Genomic DNA, 22,623 nt, shown 5'->3' with positions numbered 1-22,623 from the left:
CTGTGATAGCAAGGGAGCAAATATTGGATTTTGGCACAACCTAACCTCCTCCTTCACCCATCCCACATACAACCTTTATCTTGGATCTATAGAAGAGAACTGGAGACAAGACAGATTAATAAAAAATAATTCAAGAGAAAAAAAAAGAAAACTGTTGGGAAATAGCACCCACTCCGTCCCTTCATATGACCATATGAATGCCTTTATGTATGTTAACATGTTTCTACTTCTTAAATATTTCTTTGACTGAATTGTAAAACACCTCTTTATTTTTTATAAAAAAGATATATCACTTACCATGAATATTCTCATGCAAACTATACTAAAGAAAATCCAAAAAAGCTAAATATAGTGACAAACTTTCCATTCAAATCTAATATCTGAAACCATATTATACATAAATATACCCTAGTGCATGGTTGACTTTTTCAATAAGTAGATGATGAATATATAGTAGTCTGCAATATGAATTAAATCTTAAGAAGATATTGTCCTGTTTAAACAGAACCTATTTCACTTTTCTTCTAAAAGTAGAATATAATTTTACTTTTTCACATAGTAATCTACTTATATGTCTAAAGAAAGGGATTTAGTACTCTTTGTAAAAATAGAAGTAATATGTCACTATTATCTTTAATACAAGTGAATATTAATTTCATTAGAAAAATTACTATTGATATGGTGAAAATACAACTTGAACATATGTCCAGAGAACAAAGGGCTATTAAACTATTACTTACTTCGGACTTACAGTGTCCCATGAGCTCAAGTCTTTGAAATTAAACACATGTGGATTCAAAGCCTTTGTCTATCTCTATGACTTTGTAGTTCCTCTAATGTAGGGGTCGGAGTGTTAGGGTATTGCAAAGATCTAAGAAAATGATGTATAAAAATGAGCGTATGTCTCAAATGTCTATACAATGGTAGGGATGCAAAAAGTTTGCTTTTTCTAGTCTTTGTGAAGAACTTACTGCATGATACCCAAGAGGTCAATATGTATATTTATTTGTGCCTTTACTATTCCACGTCTTCCCACCATTCACTATAGACCATCTCAACTATACCACTTTTATAAATCAAATTATTTCTTTTAAAACTACATAGAACAGTACAAAGCCTGAACCAGTGATAGCAAGGGAGCAAATACTGGATTTAGACACAACTTAAAATTATTTATTTTGGTCTTTCATTTCTTTCTCCAGTACTGCCTAGAGTTAGTTTACCACTTTCTCTCAAATTAAAAAAAAAAAAAAAAAAAAAAAAAATCGGCAAGGTGGCAGGCGCTAGTAGTCCCAGCTACTTGGGAGGCTGAGGCAGGAGAATGGCGTGAACCCGGAAGGCAGAGCTTGCAGTGAGCCGAGATCGCGTCACTGCACTCCAGCCTGGGGGACCGAGCGAGACTCCATCTCAAAAAAAAAAAAAAAAAAAAAAAAAAATTCACCTGGTTCTTGCCTGTGTCTTAGAAAACTGAAATCAGGAAACATTTCACTACAAGAAATGCTTCCTCAAAAACGTGGTCACTAAGTAAATGTAATTCGATCAAATATAAGATAAGAGGAAAGGGAAGAACACGTATCTGGGTGAAGCCATGTGTAGGACATCTGGCCTAATCTACTGTTGAGTGTTGGGTCTCGGGGAATTTGTGCTTGGTCTGAATATATCTGTGCTTCATTCCGTCAGATTCATCCTGCAGATGTTAATTCCACACTTACGGTTAAACTACTTGCAAAATACACTAGACTGTAAACTTCATGAAGGTAGGGATTTTTTTTTTTTTTTTCTGTTTTGTTCATCAATGAAACCCCAGAATCTAGAAACATCCCTGGCATAATTTAACAATATATATTTGTAAGATACAGCAAATTTCTTAAGGACAAAGTTCAACTTTCTTAATGTGGTTGACAACATTTTCCTCAATGAAGCCCTTGTCTAACTCTTCAGAGTAGTTTCATGCTACCCCTCACACTCTCTCGCTGTGATTAACTCATTCAATGTGATTCAATCTCGCTGTGATTCAATCATAATGATTGCATGAGAATCATTTACTTCTTCCAATGTGCCACTTCTTTTCTTGAACTATTTTTTTTTTTTTTAATCTGGAATACTTTTTTATTTCACGTCTACTTCTGATTTCTGCTTGGTAAATTACACACAAAGTTCAAGTTACAGCTCAAACAAAGCATCCTCAGGAAAAACCTTCCTAATCACTATGAATACATCATGTCATACTAACCATCTCATAAAACGTATGCCCTTAAATTATTTGCCTTAATTCTGTCTTCACCACTAGATTAAAAGCAGCAAAAATGAGCCAGATCTTTTTTGTTCACAATTCTTACTTCATTGTTAAATCCCCAAATTTATGTGTAAAAGTGAGAATTAAAATGCAGTGGGTCTAACGAAGTAGGTACATTAGAATAACAGACATTTTTAGTGGAAGAAAGTATTCAAAATCAGACAGAAAATGTTGTCAGTGTTAGAACGGTTTCCTCAACATTCTTAAATAAAGATGATCAATAATTTTTAGTTTTTATATTATGTTTGTTAAGTTTTAATATTACTACTTGTTAATTAAAAGAAAATAATTTTGAATCTGTACTTCTCTCTGTATGCTCTAAAAGCATTCCAATAGACCAATTTACATATGTACCGTGGACTACTATGTAGCTATAAAAAAATGAAATCGTGTCCTTTACAGCAACATGAATGGGGCCGAAGGCCATAATCCTAAGCAAAGCAATGTAGGAATGGAAAACCAAAGACCACATGTTCTCACTTGTAAATGGGAGCTAAACGCCTGAGCACACAGGGACAGTAAATTGGGAAAAATAGACACTGTAGACTACTAGACTGTGGAGGGAGGAGGAGGTTAAAAAAAAATTTAAAACCCACCCATCAGGCCAGCACTGTGCTCACCACCTGGGTAACAGTATCCACACTCTAAACCTTCCCATCACACAATATTCCCATGTAACAAATCTGCAGATGTACTCCCTGTATCTAAAATAAAAGTTGAAATTAAATAAAAAAACACTAAAAGTAAATAAATAAACTAATTATTATCTGTTTATTGAAGTCTTGAAAAAAATTACCACTGTCCCTAGCTGAGACTAATGCTTTTGAGTGTAACCTCTCCCTTTTCTTTTTCTTTAATCTCCTCTTCCTGTTTCTACTTCTTCAAATAACTATGTTTTCATTGATTACAGAAATAAAATTTGCAGATATAAAAAGATCAATTTCAAAAGTATAATACCTTCTGCCAAATCCCTTTCCTGTTGGAAATGAAGAACTTCTTGTGAATTATTAAAAACATTATATTTATATGGTTCTATATATGCATATGTATTCCTTTGGAATGTTTATATATGTGGTGTGTGTTTGTAGATATTTCCAAATGGCAGTAGTCAAGATGCATAAATAATGCATATGAAATTAACAAATTTGAGACATCTGTTTAACTCTCTCCATACATGTATATAAATTTATATTATATACATATCTGTGTATATATGCAGATTTACACAGATGCACGCACAGACACAAATAGTATATAGTTTCTTGCACATAGTAAGTTCCATTTAAGGGTTAACTGGTATTCTTGGTCTTATCATCAGATTGTACATTTAAAAAATATATTTAAGTCACAGGGTTTATTCGGATCTAAAAAATAAGCATTCTTACGTATCTCCTTGGGAATGTAAACAGATACAAATTCTTTGAAAGGCATTTTGGCAAAATTTTTACTCAAGTAGCAATTGATTCTAAATATATACTTTGACATCTAAGTATAGACATATGTATAGATTATAAATGCTTCTTATGCTATCAATTTTAATAGCAAAATATACAATCTAAGTGCCCATTACAGATATATTTCTACCATGAATTATTATGTAGGCCTCAATAAAACTGAAATAAAGATGTATTTGCTACTATGTGAAGATATTCAAAGTGTATTTTAAGTGGAAAAAAATACAAAAATATGCATAACGTTTATTCTATTTGTCAACAAAATAAAAACACATACATGCAGATGTGCAAATATCTGGTAACTGAAATTTTCTCAGAGAGAAATAAACTATTATGATAGTAGTCTTAATGAATGCAAATAGGATCCTCAATGAGGTATTTTATTTACTTTACATATTTTTGTGAATATTTATATGTGTATATATACACACTTCTAAAATCAGATATACTTTTCATAATTAAATAATTCCAATTATCAAAATAATTTTAAAACATCGAAACAGACCAAGAGCCTCTGAGGTGAATACAGCTGAAATTTCCAACTTGTGTATCTCAAAATACACACTTATAAAGCAGGCTGGCTCATATTATAGGAGCATGAGCATTGAAATGCAGCTATATTCAGTTGCTCTAAAGAGTGAGTTTTTACTATATCTCATAAAATAGATTGCAGGGTTAAATATTTATAAGACGCTGTTAGGAAAATACTCTGCCTATTGGTATTCAAATTTCTTTTCAATAGTATCTATCTTAATTGCAAGAACATGTGAGTTTGAGCAACATTAAACTAGCAATAAAGTCTTAAGCTGAAGAGCACTTTATTTGTGAAAGTAGGTATAACCTAAATTGCTGTAGCTACAGCTACAGCAACATACATGTCTAGAACTTTCTTTGAATTACCATAAAAAATACTCTACTAGAAATAGTAAGTGATCTTTTAAATTCCTTTTGAGTAGTAACAGCATTTTGAGTGTTGGCGCAACATGGAAACAAAATAGAAACTGATCTGGATAAAATAAATTCCCAGGAAATGTTAACAGTGTCATGTTGTTACATTAAATAGTACAGAATCTGGAGAGGTGAACAATTTCAGCTAGATACCAATAATTATCATTTTGAACAAATATCTTGTCATCATATGTTATCAGTATGTAAGATAATCACATGGTCAACAAAAAGATGATTTGATTGCACAGATATGTGCCAAGAAGCGAGCTAGGTTCTAGGAAGATAATACTTAACAACACATAACTAGTTCTTGCTCTAATGGATACTACAGTCTGGAGTCTTGGTGTGGGGTTGGAGGGATGGGAGTTGGGAGGATGGAGGTGGAAGGGTGGATGCGAAGGTGGAAATAGTTTCAGGATGAAACTGTTCCACCTTAGATTATCAGGCATTCCATTCTCATGTGGAGCCTAGATTCCTCACATGCGCAGTTCACAATAAGGTTCGTGCTCAGAATCTAATGCCACCATTGATCTGACAGGAGGCAGAGCTCAGGTGGTAATGCTTGCTTGCCCGCCTGCCCCTCATCTCCTGCTGCACAGTCCAGCTCCTACCAGACCTACCACAGACTGGTACTGGTCTGCAGTTCAGGGGTTGGGAGACCCTGGTGTACAGTAACATCCTAGGCCTTCACATTCACTTACTACTCACTCACTCACTCACACACTCACCCGCTCACTCACTCACCCAGAGCAACTTCCAGTCCTACAAGCTCTGTTCATCGTAAGTGCCATATTAATCTTTTATACCATAATTTTACCATACCTTTTCTATGTTTAGATATGTTTAAAGACACAAAAACTTACCATTGTGTTACATATGCTCACAGTATTCAATAAAGTAACATGCTGTACAGGTTTGTAGTGTAGGCGCTATAGGCTACACCAAAGGTAACAACATGTTAGTATTCCTAAATGCTAATTATTGTTGTTGCTATTGTTATTAATTTACTGGTTTTTGTAAAGCCTGGTTAATTTATCTATTTTTATTTTAAAAGCAGAAAAAAATAATGAAAATGATTGCATAGGTCGAAATTGTATAAACATACTAAAATAATAATTACCTACTTATGGGAAAAATTTTATCTGTAAGAGCCAAAAAACTTGATGAAATCTATACCTGATGTATTGCAGAGTATAGCAATCATGTTTTATGATGTTCTAGAATAGCTGTGTTGGTTGTGGCGTGTGAGTATGTAAGTCAGTGCATGCTTTTCTTTCTCTCTGCATTCATATTTATATTATTTAAGAAATGTCCTTGTATCAGTCTCATTTTATAGACAATGAATATAAATTCAGAAATTACAAGAATCTTTCAAAGCAAAGGGAATAATGCAGGTGTGACACAGAGGAAACTACTGGGTATTTTATTTCTGTGAAAAGATAATGGTGAAGTCCAATTTTGACAAACATTATACTGTTTAATTATAGTCAAATTTCATTACACCTATAATGAGCACATTGTTAGAAATCACATTCATAGCTCTAGCAGCTGATGATGAAATGTGGCTCAGGCTGCTTCTCTGTAATGAATTCAAATGAAAATTGCTTTGATCTCAAGAAGTAAAGCAGTGCCCATACAATACCTTCATCCTCTAAGCACCAGAAGTATTGTAAAGATCATTTTATTTTGCTAAGCTATTTGAGAATATATATTTTTAAGTAGGTTGATAGATTTTCGAATTTTGGAGCAATGAGTAAGACTGAAAGGTAATGGTATTTTTATAGGAAGTCAAAGGAGTCAATATTAGAATTCAGTTTACTTTTGCTTTTTGCCTTACCAAAAATATAATCATATGCCAACAAAGTACTGTTTATAGAGAAAATTGCCGCTCTGAGATTGACAGAGAAATTCTATTTGACTTTGAGTGGATTTCCTTATAAACTGATCAAGAAAACCCTGTTACAACAGGTGTTCATATGTAAATTTTATTAATGGTATTCAAGGGGGAAGGATTTTACTGAAATATATATATGTGTGTGTGTATGTGTGTGTGTATATGTATGTATATGTATGTATGTATATGTATATGTATGTATATGTATGTATATGTATACATACATATACACACACACGTACACACACACATATGTTAGCTTCTAACAGACTATTCAGGCCATCAAGCAACTTTCAATGATATATCTTGTGATATATGTAAAATATCTGGTGATCAGGGTCATAATCCTAGTATTATCACAAACTGTGACTTTGAGAAAGTATCTGTGTTCAGTTACTAAAATTGTCGTTTAAAATAAAGTATGTTTCAATATCTGATATTTTAATGAGGAAAGTTTATGTAGGTTATCATCTGAGACTCGCATATTACACAGATGGGTATTGCTATCACTTTCAGAATCTCTGAATGCTTCATGTGTATTATAATCCTTGGATAAAGGGTATTCTGTTACTATCAGTTACAAATATTATCAGTGGTCTGAAATTTTTTTTCAGATTTGAATGTAATGTAGCTCCATCATTTTTATCTCCTAGTGATTATTTTCAAATATAATTAAATCATTATAAACAGATCTGTGTAGTCTGTTTTATTTTCAAAAGTATTCAACAATATAGCTCCAACAGAGAAATATTAACTCATTGCTTTTAGAACTAGTACATTCTACCAAAAATAACCCCCATAAATGTGACTCCTTTTTATCATGTCGACTCTTTACAAATTATTTTTGTATTTGTAAAAATGCATGTGTTCGCTGATTAGATTCATAATATTGTTTGAAGCTAAGTGCTCATACATATTTATCCCAATATTGACCTTTCTGGTATTTACCATTGTTTTCTTAATTTTCTTGTTTTGTCTTTTAATAGGATCATTTTCCTTCTGCTTAAATAATTCATATTAGAATCTATTATTGATCTAAAATTATTTCTCCTCTCCTCTCCTCTTCTCTCCTTTCCTTTTTTTGAGACGGAATCTCCCTCTGTCACTCAGGCTGGAGTGCTGGAGCACAGTGTCGTGATCTCAGCCCACTGCAACCTCCGCATCCTGGGTTCAAACGATTCTCCCCCTCTGCTTCCCGAGTAGCTACGATTACAGATACGTGCCACCAAGCTCAGCTAATTTTTGTATGTTTAATACAGACGGGGTTTCATCATATTGGCCAGGCTGGTCTTGAACTCCCAACCTCAGGCTAACTGCCCGCCTTGGCCTCTCAAAGCGCTAGTATTACAGGCATGAGCCACTATTCCTGGCTAAAAAATTAGGTTTTTAATTTGAAAAAGTGATGTTTTTTCTTCATATTTGAAGTATAATTTTATTAGGTATAGGACTTTAGGTTGGCAATAGTTTACATTCAGCTTTCTAAATATGTTATTTTAATTACTGCTAGTTTTATTGCATGCCTTTGAAGAAAGCGCATTTTCCTGAAAATAACCACTCAAATTTTTTTTCTTTGATTTTCAGCAATTTTACTACAATGAGTTTAGGTATAGATTTCTTATTATTTATTCTTTGAGTTTTGTAGAATTTTGTTCATATGTGACTGAATGCCTTTTGTAAATTTTAGGAAGTTCTTCACTGTTATTTCTTTAAACATCCCTTTGTCCCTTTCCTTTCACCCAGACAGAAACTCTAATGACACTCTGTTAGACATTTCAATGTGTCTCTCCTGTTTCTCCCTAAAGATAACTTACATTGGTATTTACCAGACATGGAGGAGCAGATCACCCCAATCTAATCAGACAGAGGTGACTGACTGCTGGTTTTGGAGTCCTTTTGTTTTATCCTCTCTCCTCTTCCCTTTTCTCCTTCCTTCTCTTCCTTCTTTCCTTCCTTCCCTTCCTCCTTTTCCTCTTCCCTTCCTCCTTTCCTACATCTCTCTCTCTCTCTATGCTCCCCCACTCCATGTCTCTCTCCCCCTTCTGCTCACTTTTTTTCTGATGCTTGAATCTCCCTTTGAGAGGTGAAGCTGGCTGGGCTTCTGGGTTGGGTGGGGACTTGGAGAACTTTTCCTTCTAGCTAAAAGATTGTAAATGCACCAATCAGCACTCTGTGTCTAGCTAAAGGATTGTAAAATGCACCAATTCACACTCTGTAAAAAGGCACCAATCCGTGCTCTGTGTCTAGCTAAAGGTTTGTAAACACACCAATCAGCACTCTGTAAAAACGAACCAATCAGCGCTCTGTAAAACGGACCAATCAGCAGGATGTGGACTGGGCCAAATAAGGGAATAAAAGCTGGCCAGGGGAGCCAGCAGTGGCAACACGCTTGAGTCGCCTTCCATGGTGTGGAAGCTTTGTTCTTTCACTTTTTGCAATAAATCTTGCTGCTGCTCACTCTTTGGGTCTGCACTACCTTTATGAGCTGTAACACTCACCGTGAAGGTCTGCAGCTTAACTCCTGAAGCCAGCAAGACCATGAGCCCACCAGGAGGAATGAACAACTCCAGATGCGTCACCTTCAAGAGCTGTAACACTCACTGTGAAGGTCTGCGGCTTCACTCCTGAAGTCAAATGAGACCACAAACCCACCGAAAGGAAGAAACTCCAGACACATCTGAACATCGGGAGGAACAATCTCCAAACACACCATCTTTAAGAACTGTAACACTCATGGCGAGGGTGTGTGACTTTGTTCTTGAAGTCAGCAAGACCAAGAACCCACTGGAAGGAACCAATTCCGGACACACCTTTACTCCTGTCTTGTAGTCCGTTTCACCCCCATTAGTTGCAAATGTACATTATGGACTTTATATAGTATCTCTCCTATTCAATGATTTTATGTCCCCATACTGTGAGCTCCCCTAAATCTCTCCTCTGCATTTCAAATACTTTCTCCTTGGTCTATCAGTCTCTTATCCTTGGTAAATGTCAGAAGGGAAAAACCAGGATGAGGTATATGTTTCACTTCTCTATTACTCTCTCGTGGGCATCTCAGTTCTTCAAGTGCCAGATACCTTGCCAGTCTCAAATTTAATATTTGACTCTGAGTTTTTTAGAGACTGCTTTGAACTCTGCTGGCATTTTTCATCTTTTAGCAAAGGTCCTTTACATCACTTATCAGTCTTTTGAGCCATGCTAACAATTGCTAAGAATCCCAAGGGCAAAAGTGGCATGAAGAGGAAAAGTAACCATGAAGGGGCAGGGCAAGATGGCTGAATAGAAGCGCCCACTCATCATCATCCCCCACAGGAACTTAAAATTTAGCGACTATCCACACACACACACACACACAAAGCATCCTCATAAGATCCACAATCAGATGAGCAATTACAGTACCTGGTTTTAACTTCATATGGCTAAGAAGGCACTGAAGAGGGTAAAAAAGACAGTCTTGAATCACCAGTGTCATCCGTTCCCCATTCCCTGGCAATGGCATGGTGTGAAGAGAGAATCTGCTTGAGGGAGGGAGAGTGCAGAGATTTTGGGACTTTGCATTGAACCCAGTGCTGCCTGTCACAAAGAAAGCAAAACTGAACTAAATTTAGCCAATGCCATGCTTGGAGGGAGCATTTAGATCAGCCCTAGCCAGTGACCAGACGTGATTTTCAGCAAGCCTCACCACTGCAGACTGAAGTGCTCTGGAGTGGTAAATAACTGTAAGAGGCAGGTTAGGACATAAGGACTGCAACTCCTAGGCAAGTCCTAGTGCAGGGCTGGTCTCAAAGCCAGTAGAGCTGGGGGACATGTGGCCTAGTGAGACACCATGTGGAGGAGCAAAGAGAGTGCTTGCATCACGCTTCCCCCAATCCCAGGCAGTGAAACTTACAGCAATGAAGTGACACTTTCCTTGTGCTTAAGAAGAGAGGAGGAAAGAGTAAAGAGGACTTTGTCTTGCATCTTGCATCTTGGATACCAGCTCAGCCACAGTAAGATAGGACACTGGGCACGGTTATGAGGCCCTGATTACAGGCCCTAGCTTCTGGATGACACACACACTCTGGGCCAGAAGGGAACCTGCTGCCTTGAAGAAAAGGACCCAGTTCTGGCAGGATTTATTACATGCTTACTAAAGATTCCTTGGGCCCTGAATAACCAGCAGTAATACCTGGGTAGTACACTGTGGGCTTCCAGTGAGACTCTGAGACCTGCTGGCTTCAGGTGAGACCTGAAACAATCACAGTTGTGGTGGCTATGAGGAGAGACTCTTTCTGCTTGAGAAAAGCTGAGGGAAAGGAAAAAGGTACTTTGTCTTGCACATTAGGTAGCAGCTTGGGTACAGTGGGGTAGAATATCAAGCAAGCTCTCGGGGTCCCCAATTCCAGGCCTTCATTCTTGAACAGCATTTCTTGATCTGTCCTTTAGAAAAATGACTATTGTGTTTCAGCCGGAATGAGATATAAGAAGAGGTGGTCTTACATATGAATATAGAAAGAATGACCAGAATATGTAGGAAGTTTCATGTTATTTTTAAATGCCAATATTGTTTTCTTACCCTTGCAACTAGATTATACAGAAATTTGATGACCTGGCATCTTCTCAGTAATGCTTCTCATATTGAGTCTATAATGCTCTCTGTTTCTTAAATTTTACCTTTAAAAACAATTTTTTTGACATCTCACTCTGTAAGTTATTCCATTTGCTATGTGCTTCCGGTATCTGAGTAAAGTACATAGAATTAGTACAAATAAATCAAGAATTAAAAAAGAAAAAGAAAACAGCATTATAGGAGAGCAGTTTATGATTTTTTTTCCCATTCCATTTTAGCTGTAGACATTACATTTCAAAGTTGTTGATCATATTTTAGGTTTTTATAAACATTTTATCTTGAAAATTGTAAGACAGAAGACTACTTATAAAAGCTACATATCCTATAATCCCAGCACTTTGGGAGACTGAGGTGGGCAGATCACCTGAGACCAGGAGTTCAAGATCAGGCTGGTCAACTTGGTGATACTCCATCTCTACTAAAAATACAAAAATTAACCGGGTGTGGTGGCATGCGCTTGTAATCCCAGCTGCTGGGCGGCTGAGGCAGGGGAATCACTTGAACCAGGGAGGCGGAAGTTGTGGTGAGCTGAGATCGTGCCACTGCACTCCAGCCTGGGCGACAGAATGAGACTCTGTCTACAAACAAACAAACAAACAAACAAAAAAACAGAAAAACGAAAGCTACTTATATGAGACATATAATGGTTTTCCTAAATAATGTTATCCTGGAAATAAGAACTCAGCCGTTGCTTCAGTAAATAAACCTCATTTGTTTTTCCCTGGAAGGATTTTTTTTTTTTTCTCAGCTTAATTATAAACTTTCAACTGTTCTATATTGTAATTTTTAAACTTGATAATACTGGCTTAAATAAGAATATATAGACCACATGAAAAAAGTCTGGTGCTTACAAAATGAGACATGGAGAAAAATTATATTTTTTGGTTTATAGACCTCTTAATTCATCAGACCTGTAAAAACTCAAAGCAGGTTTCTCAGTGTTAAGTTCTAGGCTGGAATCTCAAGGATGACAGATGAAAGAGCTGTAAGATTACAGGCTGTAAAATGCCTCCCTAGAGGACACCAAGCAGCAGGGGATAGAAAGCAAAGCAAAAACTGTTCGGATTTTGTATTACATTATGCAAAGTGGTCTCTGCAGATATTTCTTCTCAACAACAGAGCATTTATGGTCCAATTATTTGATTTCTGCTTAATTATGTTAAAATTGCATAATTTTGGTCATATATTTCAGAAGATACAACTTTCTAGAGTTATATTTTTTAAAAATGCATCATGGCAAAAATAGCAAGTTCCTGAGTATGGTGTAATCAATCATCTATAAAGTACAAAATAACTACGTTCGATTTCATGAAGATTCTCTCTCATGTTCTGTGGCCTATATGAGGTATTAACAAATGAATAGTACTGAATAATGAGTGCCGTATTAAACCATGGTCAGTTGTATTTTAAAATATTCACTTTAAAATACTAAATGAAAGCTTGTGGTTTTAATAGTGCAGTATTTTCACTGACTTTAACAGGAGGACAATTTTAAATTATATACACACACACACACACACACACATATCGGCCAACAAAAAAAGGAAGGAATCCTGCCATTTGTGACAACATGGATGAACCTGGAGGACATTATGTTTAATGAAATAAGCTAGACACAGGAAGTAAAGTACTGTATAATCTCACCTATCTGAGGACTCTAAAAAATTCAAACTCGTAGAAGCAGAGAGAACAGTGGTTACCAGGGGTTAAGGACTGGGGGAAACTTTCAGTTATAAAATGAACATGTTCTAGGATCTAAAGTATAGCATGGGTAATGATGGATATGTTAATCAATTTGATTGTGTCAATCATTACCCAATGTTTGCATATGTCAATTCATCACGTTATACACCTTGTATATATACAATCTTTATCTGTTAATCAGACATTTAAAAAAGAATAAGTGTACTGCTTTTTAAAGTTATTATCCAAAGATGAGGCCAGGCATGGTCGCTAGTGCCTGTAATTCCAGCACTTTGGGAGGCCAAGGTGAGAGGACTGCTTGAGCTCAGGAGTTTGACATTAACCTGGGCAACATGGCAAAATCCTCATATGCATGAACAAAGAGATATCTGAAACTGAAACTTATATTTAAAAGGGAAGCGGGGCATATAAGTTTGGGAAATTTAAAACATGGCCATGTGGGAAACACACAAACACACACACAGACATACACACACACACACACACACACACACACACAACATTTTTGGGAGATAATCAAGCCTGCTGCCGAAATTTACTTAAGTAAAAAGGAGCCAAATGTTAACAGCAAGACAATGGGGAAAATGGCTCCAGAGCATTTTAGATAAATTTACAACAGCCCCTCCCGCCAAAGGTCTGGAGGTCTAGGAGGTAAAAATGGTTTCCTGAGCTAGGCCCAGCTGCTCTATGCAGCCCTGAGACATGGTATCCTGTGTCACAGCCACTCCACTTTTAGCCCTGGCTAAAACAGGCCAAGATAGAGCTTGGACCATGGCTTCAGAGGATGCAAGTCCCAAGCCTTGGCAGCTTCCACATGATGTTGGTCCTGCAGGTATGTAGAAGGCAAGAGCTGAGGTTTGGGAACCTCTACCTAGATTTCAGAGGATGTATGGAAATACCTGGATGTCCAGGCAGAAGTCTGCTTCAGGAGTGGAGCTCTCATGAAGAATCTCTACTCAGGCAGAGCAGTGGGGAAATGTGGGGTTGGAGCCACCACACAGAGTCTTCACTGGGGCACTGCTTAGTGGAGCTGTGAGAAGAGGGCATCATCCTTCACACCCCAGAATAGAAGATCCACCAACAGTTTGCAACCTGCACATGGAAAAGCCTCAGGCACTTAACACCAATCCATGAAAGCAACCACAGAGGCTGTACCCTGCAGAGCCACAAAGGCAGAGCTGCACAAGGCCTTGGGTGCCCACTCCTTGCATCAGCCTGCCTTGGATGTAAGACATAAAGTTAAAGATTATTTTGTAATTGTAAGATTTAATTACCACCCTTTCTGGGTTTTGGACTTGCATGGGACCTGTATCCCTTGTATTTTGGCTAATTTCTTCCTTTTGGAACAGGAACATTTGCCCAATGTATCTTGAAAGTAGCTAACTTGTTTTTTATTTTACAGGCTCATAGGTGGAAGGGTGTCTTAGATGACACTTTGTACTGGGGACTTTTGAGTTAATCTTCAAATGAGTTAAGACTTTGGGGGACTGTGGAAAAGGCATGACTGTGTTTTGAAATGTGAGGACATGAGATTTAGGAGGGATCGGGGTGGAATGATGTGGTTGGGTCTGTGTTCCCACCCAAATCTCCTGTGAAATTGTCATCCCTATGTATTGAAGGTGGGACCTAGTGAGAGGTGATTGGATCATGGGGGTGGATTTCCTTCATGTTGTTCTCATCATAGTGAATGAGTTCTCACAAGATCTGATGGTTTAAAAATGTGTGGCACTTCCCCCCTCACTCTCTTTCTCTCTTCTGCCACCATGTGAAGATGTGCTTACTTCCCCTTCACCTTTCCCCATGACTGTAAATTTCCTAAGGCCTCCCAATCATGTTTCCTGTTAAACCTGCAGAACTGTGAGTCAATTAAATCTCTTTTCTTCATAAGTTAACCAGTCTTGGGTAGTTCTTTATGGCAGTGTGAGAATGGACTAATACATTCTATAAAAAAATTACAAAAGATTAACTGGGTGTGGTGGCATGCACCTGCAGTCCTATCTAGTCTGGAGCTGGAATGGGAGGATTGCTTGAGCCTGCGGGCAGATGTTGTAGTGAGCCAAGATCATGCCACTGCATTCAAGCTTCAGTGACAGAGTGAGACCCTGTCTCAAAAACAAGAGAATTATCACCCAAAGAAAGTTGGTGTTACTATTTGGAGATATTTATTTCAATTTATGCTAATTTATTAAAACTAATGATTTTTCTCTGCACATAAGCAATATATATCTATTTCAGTATAATCATTATACTGTAACTAACATTTTTCTAATTTTTTTTTTTTTTTTGAGATGGGATCTCTCTCTCTCACCCAGGCTGGAGTGAAGTGGTGTCATCATAGTTCACTCCTAGGCTCAAGGGATCCTTCTGCCTCAGCCTTCTGAGTAGCTGGGTGTATAGACTTGTTACAACCAGGCCTGTCTAGTAACATTTTAATTGTGTTATTTTACTTAACATTATAGTATTTGCACTTATCTATACCATTAAAACTATATGATTATGTAATCTTAGTGATGATGAGATTTTAACTTATAATTATTTAGTATACATTATTTAACCTTTTTTTCTTACTAAACATTTGATTTTTAAAATATTTGCTATATTGTAAAAATATAAAATTAGCATCTTTCTGCATTTAGCTTCATATATATCTCTTGTTGTCTATTGTAAATTCCTCAATGTGGAATTGATAAAAAACATTATGAATAATTTTAAGACTCGATATGCATAACTAAACTGGTTTCCTGAAAATTGTGGCAATCTAATCTACTACAAGCAGTATGTGAAAAGATGCATCCCTGCTTTCCCTTATTTAGCAGCTTTCAACCATATTAATAAGAAATGCATGATTCAGTAAAGATTGGAATATTTATGTGGCATACTTCAACTTCTTTTAGAAGAGGTACATTTTTTTACTTCATCAGGATGTCAAAAACTTCAAGCTATTAAGTTAATTGATTTTCAATACAGGCAAGACTTTGGACTTTGGGGATATCTGGTGTTTAACATTCTGAGCTTCATAATGTCAGCTGAATGTTTAAGATACTCAAAGCTTTAGGACAGAATAGACCTATTTTATTAATTATCTAGTAAGGTATCATTTCATAGATATGAAAATCTTGCTGGCAATGTTTCATAATTATATTATGAAATGTAATTATATTTCAAAATATACTAACTACATTAGTCTGTTCTCACATTGCTGTAAAGATACCACCCCAGGATTGATAATTTATAAAGAAAAGAGGTCCAACCAACCCACAGTGCCACATGGCTGGAGAGGCCTCAGGAAACCCACAATCATGGTGAAAGGCAAAGGGGAAACAAGAACCTTATTCACATGGTGGCAGGAGAGAGGAGAGAGGGGTGAAGGGGGAAGAGCCCCTTATAAAACCATCAGATCTTGTGAGAACTCACTCACTATTATACAAATAGCATGAGGGAAACCTCCCCCATGATCCAATCATCTTCCCCCAGGTCTCTCCCTAGACACATGGGGATTACAATTCAAGATGAGATTTGGGGGGAGAAGCAGCCAAACCATATCAATTACATTCTTGGGACTCCTTTAAATGGGACTGATTTTCTATGAGGCAACTTGCATATAAAGAGCTTTCCCATGGTACATTATGTAAAGTATTGGAGCTAGCCACAGACCATAGAAGACCCACTAGTGCACCCATGGTGCACCCACTGGCCAGTCTTCTAGGTCTCCATTCTACCCACAATTATCACCATTAAGGTAGAGAAGAGACTGGGGAAAGAGTGCAAAAGAGGATGGTAAAGGCCATCTAGCTGAATATTTTAACAGTTTTCAAGTATTCTTTTCGACTTACTTAAATTTCAATTACAATTTATGTTAATTTAAATTTAATGGATATATAACAGTTTCACACATTTGTGGGGTGCCTGTGAACTTTTGACACATGCATACAATGTGTAATGATCACATCAGGTCAATTGGGATATCCATCGCCTCAACATTGATCATTTCTTTGTTTCAGAAACATTTCAAATCTTCCCTTCTAGCTGTTTTGAAATATATATTAAATTATTTTTAACCATAGGCACCCTATTGTGCTATCAAATGCTGGCGCTTATTCCTTGTATCTAACTGTATTTTTGTACCCATTAACCAATCCTCCCCCTCCCCACTATGGGTCTCAGCTTCTGGCAACCACCATTCTATTCACTTCCCCCAAGGATCAATTTTTTTAGGTCCCACATATGAGTGAGAACATGCAATATTTGTCTTTCAGTGCCTGATGTATTTTACTCAATAAAATATTCTTCAGACTCATTCCTCTTGCTACAAACAATAGGATTCTAGTCATTATTATGGCTGAATAATATTCTGTTTTGTCTCTATGACACATTTTCTTTATCCATTCATCTGTTAATGGATACTTAGGTTGATTCCATGTCTTGGTTATTGTGAAGATGACTGAAATATGCATGCAAGTGCAGATATTTCTTTGATATAAGAGAATTGAATACATGGTATAAAAATATTTCCCGAATGTGTTTTATATTTTATGTAACAATAATAAATATTAATATGTATATTTCTATAAACTATTATTTTAAAATAAAACACTAGAAATGTTAGGTCTAAGCCTAGGAATGTAGGAGTAAAGGCCTTGTGGAAAACCAAGGAATAGGTGATACTACTCCTCAGGCCACACATTATACAAAAACTTTTTCACATATTCATTGTTTAAGACAGGACCACAGCAAATTATACTAGCAGATTTTCTATTTCCACAAATGTACTCCAAATGGAAAAGATGAATTCTAAGTATGCCTATTAGATCATTTTGCTTGCTAACCATACTTTAATACTAGTTCAATTCATGGTTATTGATAAGTACTTTTTCTAAATCACTAGTAATATTTTGGAAAGAACTCCTAAAAACTGCTTTACCAAACAAAAATTAAAAAGGTAATTATTTTCAAGTCCTTCAATTGTTTTAGAAAGCAGGTCATCTTTGACAGGCCACATCATTCCCTTCACTTAAAAAATACCTGTCTTAATCATTTCCTTCTGAAGACAAGCAATGAACAATCCATTGTTATTTTACTCAAGCATAGCTTGTTTCCCTTCCTTTCTACTTTAAAATATTTTAATATTAACAGGTCAAACTGTAATATAAAAAACAAAAAGCACTGTGAACACAACATGATAGTTGTAGAAAACACCACCACTATTATTTTGTATTCCTCTCGACACTTTCTTATCACATAAACAACACTCCGTGTAAATTGTTTTAACGCTGGTCTCCCCTATACGCAATGGATTCCTTGACAATTAGGAATTGGCTCTTATGTCTGAATTCTGAGTGCCTAAAAAATATTCGATAGATGTGATTGGAAAAAAGGAAGAGAAAGCAAAATAAAGGAAAATGTCATGATTGAAAGAAAATCATCTTACATTAGCATTCCAAGAGAATTCTCTAATTGTTTAGAACTGTTGCTTTATGTTTTTAATCCCCAACTTGTTTATTAAATTTAAAAAGTGGACTTGTGTGCTCGAAAGAATAATTAACTATCCATTGGGAGACTTTGAGTGTGGGTATCTTCAAATATCCAAACACATTTTGAGTTTTAAACATGATACTATTTTATAATTTTGTAAGTTGGTAATGAAAATAAAAATATTGGATGTTTCGTCTAAAATCACAGAGATAATATAGTTCACGCTGGCTTTCTGAAGTTTTATTTGTGCCTGGGAATAGAGTCACTACATCATACGTATTATTTCAACCTCAACATTGATCCTATAATGGAGGTTTAGTTTAGTTTTAATAGTCTTTTGCCATGAAGCTATAGGAGCTTTAAGTAACTTAAGCAAGTGATGGAGCCAGCATTTGAATCTGAGCAGCTAGAATCTAAAGCCTACATATTTAGGTTAGATTGCAATGTTATGTAAATAAAAGTTAAGCCTTAAAATGTTGAGAACAATATAAAATAATGGAAACATTTAGCATTTTATCTTTTACTTTGTAAATGTAAAGCATTGGGTCTTAAATTTAATATGTTGTATATTCTAGGGTGTTATCATTTCAAGAGTGAACAGAGTATTTATCTAAAATTAAACTGTATGTATTATTCAAACAGGTGCATGGATATAAGAAACATTTAATTGATAAATAGCCCTCAATCAAGCAAATCCAACACCTACACATTTAGCTTTCTTTATTTAAAAGGTAAATATAACATATTCACATATTGCTCTCACATCAGACATTAACATTTTATGATGAATATACAGAAAGGAAAGACATCTCTGCTGGTATGAAAGAGGTTTTTGGAAAACTTCTTACTTCTGCTTCTCACTGTAGCAATCTAACTTCTAGTAGACCATTTCTTCCTGAGTACAATTAGAAAAGCTAGGTAGAACATTCAACACAATGCAAACAAACAAACAAAAATATGTGTTAAAGTGTTAAAGAATTCAGTGCAAGTTGAAGTGACTCAAACAGCTTTGTTTTATAAGCAAATGGAGCTGGAGATTTAATTCCATCAAATAAGAGAGGAAAAAGTGATTTTTATATTACTAATTCCTCAGGGCAAGATTGCTGAATGTTGAGAGGGTGTGCTTTGTGTTAAAAGACATGAAATCAGCAAGTTTTCAAGATCAACTTGCAGAGCCAATTCCCAATTCCCAATTTTCTAATTCAGCTTGTCTAGCAATATGCCTTGTGCTTCCTTTGGGGGACCTAGAGACAATCAGGACAGAAGTTTAGCATCTTATTAAGGTGACAGTGAGAATTGTTAATGATAAACAAGTAACACAAAACATGAAACTTTACGAATATTGCTACAGTTATCCTTTTTTTTTTTTTTTTTTTTTTTTTTTTGGAGGGAGTCTCGCTCTGTCGCCCAGGCTGGATGGAATGCAGTGGCGAGATCTCTGCTCACTGCAAGCTCCGCCTCCCAGGTTCACGCCATTCTCCTGCCTCAGCCTCCCCAGTAGCTGGGACTACAGGTGCCCGCCACCACGCCGGGCTAATTTTTTGTATTTTTAGTAGAGACAGGGTTTCACCATTTTAGCCAAGATTGCCTCGATCTCCTGATCTCATGATCCACCCACCTTGGCCTCCCAAAATGCTGGGCACCAGGCCTATCCTTCTATATTTTCACAGAATTTCAAATATTGCTAATATTTAGAATTATTATGATACATCAAAAAGATCAGGGCTTCTTGAATGACAAGATTGAAAAGATTCTGTTTTTTAATTGATAAACTTCCCAATTAGTTATAAATGTGTTCTTTTTCTCTGATAACATGTACATGTATTGACACTTAAATATCTTGAGAATCCCTAACCAGGTTTATAAAATATTTTTCTTTATTGTAAAATGAGATACTCAGAATTCTATTAAACGTGCTTAATAATTTAAATGGTTGTATATAATAATTTTGCCATTATTAAAAATTTGGAAAGACCTTTATTTTCATGAACTGATGAAGTATTTCTCTTTTAAATATAACATCTTATTTTTGTTTTAAAGTTCTATAGCTTTCTGGACTTTTGGACATTTAACCTTCTAAAATATACCAAATGTCGGTAAATCAGAAGTTTCTATACATAATGGAGAACGTAACATATTTCAAAAGTGAAAATGCCGACCACAATCCCCAGAAGAAGCAAACGAGAATTCCACACCGGCAGGTCACTGGGGAGAGCAAACAAGACCATGTTGTATTTTGTAGTTCAGCAACATGTAAAACATCGCTGGCTGTCTTGAAAGCATTCCACTGGGTAGAGCAGGATGGCTTGCTGACAACCCCATCTTGTAAGATCATGGAAATATCCTAGGTTATTTCCGAATGTTTATAGGCATCATTTAAAGGCGTGCAGCTGTGTTTTTACCTGTGCTTTCCACCTGTCACATTGTAATTGCTTTAGAATTAACACTCTCTAAAAGGAAGTAAGGATTCTTAAGAGATGTATTTGGTCCCAAATTAAACAGAGATGTGCATAAACCCACTCATTTTCCCATTAAGAAGAAAGCCATAAAGGAATGCTCCTCTGCTCTTGGCAGATGGTGAAAGAAACTCATGAGTTACTCCCAGATTGCCTTGCCATAATCTTATGGAAAAAATGATGATCTATTTCTTAAATTTACAGCACTTAAATTATGATACCTTTTAAGTAAAGACAAACATTATCATCAGGGAAAGATGGGTTAACTGTGTTATCCATTATGTAACGAAACACCAAAGGTGAAATATTGCACTTAGAATTTCCAGTGAATCAACAAAGCTTTAAGATTTAGGTCCCATCTCCCAAAATTATCCAATAAACCCATTAAGTCTTTTGAGGAATGGTAAAAGTATAGACATAAAAGCAGACTAGCAATAATTATAGCTTTAAACGTATGCTTAATTGGCAGATGTGAGAATTCTACCACTGAAAGACCCAGGCACTAGTACATATACTTAATTAGAATGAAACTCTTAAATCATGCACCATAATGTAGCATAATTTAAGAATTTCATTAAGTGTTTTAGGTTTTCATGTTAAATGTGAACATTATAGCATAGCTAAATACTTCCTAAGTAGGAAAAACACCCTTTTGTAACTACATCTGTACATGTATTTTAGTTGAAATCTGTCAGAATATTTTCAGTGCAAAACAGGTTACCTAGCTATCTCTGTAAATACATTAATTTTTATTTTCCATTTTGTGGTATCTACATTCTAGAACTAAACCTAGAATTAAGGTGAGAACCAGCCATTATTAAATTTATGTTCTACACCAGATACATCCTTTCATCTCATTGTTCATTTCTTCACCTTCTGTAGATCTGGAAATTATTTCTCCTTCCACCCAATAAATAACAGAGTTTCCCAAAGCTCACTGAGTGCCTTTGGTTACTCTCTTTATCCACTTGGAGATTTCATATAGTAAATTCAATCCCTACATTTATGGGAATGACTTATGCATTCTGCTCTGATATATTTAACAAGTATCTTCTATCAGTCAAGCTCATTAAAATTTCTGACATAGAGGCTGCTCTGTCAAGCTTTTCCATTTTTATCAATGATAGTGTGATTCTTTCAGGTTTGATAGTTTCAGGAGGCCCTACTTGCAAACATAGATCAATTAAATAAATCATGTATTTTTAAATATTCACTATTCACATGCCATTTCGGCTCATTAAAAGGAGTAGAATAGAATTCATTGAAGAATGAGGGAGATCTCTGTAGAAGTTGGGCTTTGTAAATCTTACATTTTAAAAGATTTAAATGAGTGCAATGGGAATATGGAATTGCGGATTGAGACCAGAGAATCAAGGGGGGCTTTTTAGAGAACACACCATTTGATTTGGGGTTATGAAAATAGGTAAAGTGTTAGTAGCCAGGAGAAAATATTTCAGGTAAAGATTGAAGTTTCAGCAAAACCCAGAAAATTCAAAGCATCGGGAATATACTGGTTGGAGCAAGGGGCCATTGATAAGCATTACTAGCAGACGAGATGAGAAAGAAATATTGGAAGAAGGTTGAAGACAGCCTCAATTATTTCCTAAATAGTTGACTTCTTGAGATAATAATGGAGAGTTAAGAAAGAGGGGGGTGTACTATAACATCTTTTGTAATCATACCTCTGGCATTGTCATGGGTTGAATTTGTTCTTCAAAAAAGATGTTGAAGTCCTCATTCCCGGTTCATGTAAATGTAATTTTATTTGGAAGTAACGTCTGCCTTAATTCTGG

This window comes from Rhinopithecus roxellana, chromosome 6 (genome assembly GCF_007565055.1).
Source record: "Rhinopithecus roxellana isolate Shanxi Qingling chromosome 6, ASM756505v1, whole genome shotgun sequence".
Classification (NCBI taxonomy): Eukaryota; Metazoa; Chordata; class Mammalia; order Primates; family Cercopithecidae; genus Rhinopithecus; species Rhinopithecus roxellana.
This window is presented reverse-complemented; position numbering follows the sequence as displayed.